Below are 5,577 nucleotides of genomic sequence, written 5' to 3'. Positions count from 1 at the left end.
AGCACCCCACAAACCCCATATCCACCCACGCTCCCCCATCCCACATACCCACCCACAGCCCCCCACAAATCTATACCCACCCATACCCCTCACCCCCCCCACACAATATGCAAGAGGAAGACTTAGTTTCAAGCTATTATACAATCACCTCTCGTACACTACACAAACACACGTAAAATCAGGACAAAAATATTTTCTGAAATCAAATTAATAAATGTTGTGGGTGTTTGATTTTTAGATTATAAATCTGGTATTCTTCTGGTTCTAAGAAGGCAAACCCCCTTGCTGAAAGAAGTACTTCTGGGGGACAAGGAGACTGACTTCTGGTGGGAAAGGTCAGGGGTTAGGGGGCAGAACTTCTAGTCCCCAGATGGGGTGGGGCACATGTCAAGGGGTAGGGCTACTCTTGCGGCCTGCAGCAGTTTGCCAAAACTTGGTCAAGTGGCTCTCCACCCAAAATAATTGCCCACCCCTGATTTATAGGAATCTACAATTTTATGAACATTATGAACCAGGCTATTGTAAAATTCATTACTTGTATTCTGGAAAAAATAAAATAATAGAATATATTAGAATCAGATTAAAATAATAGAATATTTTCTTCCCCAGCTTTTATTATATTCTTCTATTCAGTTGTCAAAGACTGAAATAGATGTTGCAGTAAATTTCAATGACTTTGTATCACTGAGGTCTATCACCATGCAAATAATTTTGATTTAGAGAGTTACACAATTACCAATTTCAAAGGTTACCTTTGGAAGAAGGTAAAAAAGGTCTCTAAGCAACCTGGCATAGAAGAAACATTATTTTAACTTGGGGATGTGCATCTGGTGGCCTGGAAGGCTACATGTAGCCTTCAGGGGTTAAACCTGCAGCCCCCAGGCTCCCAACCAGCCACCACTCTTCACACTGCTCCCACTGCAGCAGCAGCTAGGGAAGCGATTGCTAAAGGGTATACTGTGGCACACCAGTGTGCTGCAAGAGTGCTGGAGGCATGCCATGAAAAAAACGTTATGAACATCAGATCCAGCCCACAGAACCACATCATCTGGCCCACAGGGCTTCCCATGGCTCTGGAAATGTGGCTGTGGGGGAGCAATGATAACACTGCATCCTCTCTGTGCAGAAGGATATAATTTCACTGGGAAGTTTGTTAACACTGAATACCACAAGGGGGTGTTGGGTTGTGGGTGTTAATGTGACCACTTTTAAGCTAGAAGAAAGGGCACTGGGTAGCAAGAGTTTGGGAAGCACTGAGTAAAGGATTCCTTGCTTTTCTTCCCTCCTCTGGCTTTCATACCCTGCCCCACAAGGCAGTAGGGCACAGCTCAGAGTGCTGGAAGAGCTGGGCAGGGAGGGGACAACCCATGAGGCAGCAAATCCAGGAAGCATGTGGCCCACACTAATGCATCCCCTGGTGTGGCATGCAGTCCCCAGCCACTCAAACTGGACAGCCCTGTTTTAGCTCATACCCAGACAGAACTAGAAGGATTTGAAAGTTGTGTTAATGCTGCAGTGTAGTGAAGGAAAAAAAACCAACCAGGAGTGTTTAACCCCTGCAGCTCCCTGAGCCAAGTGAGCTAATGCAGCCATCGCTCACCCCTCCACCAAAAGTGGCCCCAGTGAGGATCCACTCTGCAGAATAGTGGCAGGCCCTGCCCCTGCTGGCTCCATACCCAAATCCTTAGTCCCTCTCTCCAGGAGCCTGGTGTGCCTAATAACATGGTTCCACAGGCCGCATCTTTGACACCCCTAGTCTAAATAAAGGGAAAGTCTCTCAGCAGGAAAAAACAAAAAAAAAATGCAGCCCTCTCATCAGCATCCCAAGCTATAGAAGGGAGCTGCTGGCCTTACAAAGTTTTGTCTTTGGTGATTACCATCATCATTTTATGCATTAGCCACTGGCTACTATGCATCCTCTCTGTGCAGAAGGATATAATTTCACCAAGAGGTTTGCTGACATCAAAAACCACAAGACAATTGGATGTTTTATCTTGAATTTAAGGATTAAGTTTCTCTGCAAACCAGTATTTTAATAGCATTAGAATTTTCCTTCCTAAAACTTGTTTACATCAGAAGTTTATTACAATTACTTTGACTATACTATAGTGAATCCATACAGTTAACAATTCATAACACAGGCTTGTACATTTATTTTGATTTAGATACAAACAAATACTGAAGCAGCATCCACCCAATATAGTGAGCACCTTTCACACGTTTGAAAACAAAACTTCCACGTTAACAAAAGTTGTTCAAAGTCTTCTCCCCAATTTCTGTGCGACACACTCTTTGAAACAAGGACTTTAATTAAAGGATTTGTTCGGAATCATTGGGGAAGGGACAGGGATTCATAACATCTAGTTAATGGATGATACAATGTGACTCAGTCACCAACAGGGGGGAAGAAAAATCCTTGAGACATGACTATCAGAACATGAGTGGAGAAAAAACAGAACATATGTAAGCAATTGGCTTATGAGCCAACAGCTAAGCAGCAGCCAGAAACAGAGCTTAAAAGAATTAGACTTTGGAGAAGAGTTCCATTTAAGGCCAGGCAAGGAACCGGCTTCAGAAAGGAAGAAGTGCTCAAAGGAAGAAAAAAAGTACAGACTAAAGCTGAAAACTAGTTACTGTAACAAGCACAGCAAGCACAAGGAAAAGGAGTAGTTTAATCAGTGTCCCCAGAACCTGTGCCAGCATTAGTTCAGTGTCACAAACACTCCCCAGATATACTGGAAGACTTTCCTGTCCATTGTTGGCAGAAGTTAACAGCTCACAAAATTCAGTGAAACTGCTGGGAAGCATACCCTGGATGCCAGAATCAGAAATCGAGAGCCATCTGTACTGCCAAAGTCTGAAAATTATCATCTTCCAGGAGAAAGTAACTTTGGGGAAAACTAAGGAACTAGACCCAAACAGCATGCTAAACTATACATGTGGACCTTTCTTTGTGATTGTTTTGTACAGTATTTCTTAAAAACCTCTTTTGTAAATAAATTGCTAGGTATGGGTGTTGTTTGGGTGCTCTACACATTTAATTACAACAGATATTGTGGTGATTGAGCTTAAGTAAAAGCATGAATCCAAGCACATTTGTAATTTATCATAATCATGTATTTGAATTTTGGTGCGTTTGTGCTTTTCCACTTAGGTTCTCTCCATTTTGAAGTTTGAACATTTAAGACATGCATGCAGGCACAAGTTGCACATGCCTTGTTTCAGCACTGGCTGGTGCATATTGGGTCTCTTTCATATTGGGAACCCATGCCTTAAGATGGTACCAAGGCAAGGTTTTGCTCTTTCTTTTCTGGCAGCCCTAACAAATGGAACTGCTGGAAATTAACCATGAACAAAGCCCCAATAAACCTAGCATTTGAGGACCTCACCATGCTTCTTCCAAAATTATGATGTATGGAGTATACCAAGGGTGTTGTAACAGAGTAGCAAACACCAAAGCAGGTGACTTTTCTTGAGGGAGCACTGGATCAGGTGTTGGGATCTATCAAATACAAGAGCTTGTTAAGCTGGTCCATGACGTTGGTAAAGAAGTCACGTAATATATAGTTACACTTGTTGCACTTTAAGTTTCTACTGTTAACTGAGGTGGGGAAGTCAGTGTATGCAGAAGAAACTTCCAAGGAAGCAGAAATAGTAAAATGATAAACGCTGTCTCCCACTTAGCAAAATAGCAGTCTATCACCAGTTAAAGACTGCTAGTTCCCCCTCACCTCCTCCAGCTGTGTATACAGCACTTTTCATAAGGAACAAGGATTGTTGACACTGCTGTGCAAAGATCTTTTTGACGCCTATTAACATTAGCTTACAAACATGTTCAGCATGAACAATAAAAATGTCCACTGGTTCTATTTAGAGAACAAATTCACTCCCATAGGTTTTAAGCAACAGAAGTTTTCTATTAAATGGCAGTTTTAACTGTTTACAAAAAAACTAAAGCACATTCCTAAATACAGTATCTCAATAAACTGCTGACTATTGTCATTGTCATTTGTGGGATTCTTGCACAGAACTTTTGGAAATACAGAACATTAAGTTTGTACAGGTTACTCATATTTGCCACCTAACTTTACTGTAACTTACTTAAGTTTGTTTTTTATTCACCATTGTTTATAATAACCACTAACAAGTTGGAATATAATTAATTTCTCATTGAGAAAATTGCCCCATGCTCCAAAGAGTTTTTCCACAAATAAATGAGTCTGTACTCTAACAAAGCCACAAGGTAACCAAAACACTATTACTTACATATCTAAAATCCCTTCCTCAAGTAGTCATATCAAACTAAAACAAACCTACTACTATTTAATTATATAAATAAAGAAGGAACTAAACAAAAAAAAAATACATACAAATACAGAAGTGCCATTATCCTCTTCTTTTGGCCAATCTCTTGACAGCTTCTGTTTACTTGTTTGTTTAGATCCCAATATTTAGTTGTCTGCACACAGGATGCAATGCCATGCTCCACAGCCAGGTTAACTTAGCCTGGGAAGCACACAATTGCACCTACAGGTGCTTGTACACATGCAGCAAAGGTGTTCCAATGCACTGTAATTACAGCATGTCAGAGTGTGATAATTACTGTGCTTCAGCAGACTCCCTCATCTTGTATATCAGCGTCCTCACACTGAAAAATGGCAGTGAGGGCTTGTTAATTAAAGCTCCTCAAATGAACTTCAGTTAAAGCACCCCTACTGCCATTTTTCAGCATGGGGACACTGATACATGAGATGCTCAGGTGCTTTAATAAGAGCAGCTCTTGGAGCCACTCTACTTAAAGTGCCTCCGAGAGCATGTGTATAAATGCCCTATATTAGTTTTAGTACGTGAACCAGCTTATTTTGAGCTAGATTTGATGTCTACATGGCATAGCCTTGTCCAGAGACACAGCATTAGATCCTCCAGGGAGAAGGACCTTTTGCAAGTGTCCAGTTTTGCACAGAACAGGCCCCTGCTCACTTACTCCTTTTGAAACAGACATAAACAACAGCAACCAACCAAGAGTATTGAGAACATTTACAGTCCATCTCTAAGGCATTCATGCAAGCACGACCGCACTGGACACCACCTTGCCTGGTCTCTCTCATGCAGGAGCTCTGGAACTTCTTGAAAGCCAAGCACCTGTGGCTCCCTTGACTCAGGGAGCTGTGGGGATTAACGCAGCTGTCGCTCACCCCTCCGCCCCAGAACAGGGCCCCGGGGCGATCCCGACCCTGGAATTTAGTGGCGAGCCCTGCCCCCACTGGCTCCACACCCAAATTCTTGGCTTATGCGCCCAACAACATGGCTCCACAGGCTGCAGCTTAGACACCCCTTATCTAAATAAAGGGAAAGTCTCTCAGCAGGAAAGACACAGCCCCTGCCAGCATCCAGAGACCAAATGGAGCTGCCGCGCTGACAAAGTGGCTAGTGATAGCCATCCTGCTCTGCCTTCTGGGAAGTGTCAGCTCTGAGATCTTGCTTTTTTTGGCTGCAGAAGGAGGTGCGAGCACGTCCCCGCCCCCGGGCACCAGGCCTCACGCTTGTCCCGCGCCGCCGGCCTATGAGCCCGCCACC

The 5,577-nt window shown here is 43.1% G+C and overlaps 1 protein-coding gene across 9 annotated transcripts in view; it reads right to left on the bottom strand.

Annotated features, from left to right (window-relative positions):
- AKAP9 (A-kinase anchoring protein 9) overlaps window positions 1–5,577 on the bottom strand; it is a 216,142-nt gene that overhangs the window by 202,645 nt on the left and 7,920 nt on the right. The window lies entirely within an intron of this gene.

Source organism: Crocodylus porosus, unplaced genomic scaffold (assembly GCF_001723895.1).
Source record: "Crocodylus porosus isolate Cpor-Errol unplaced genomic scaffold, CroPor_comp1, whole genome shotgun sequence".
In the NCBI taxonomy this organism is placed as follows: domain Eukaryota; kingdom Metazoa; phylum Chordata; order Crocodylia; family Crocodylidae; genus Crocodylus; species Crocodylus porosus.
Note: the sequence above shows the minus strand (reverse complement) of the source record. Positions and strands in the feature narration are given on the sequence as shown.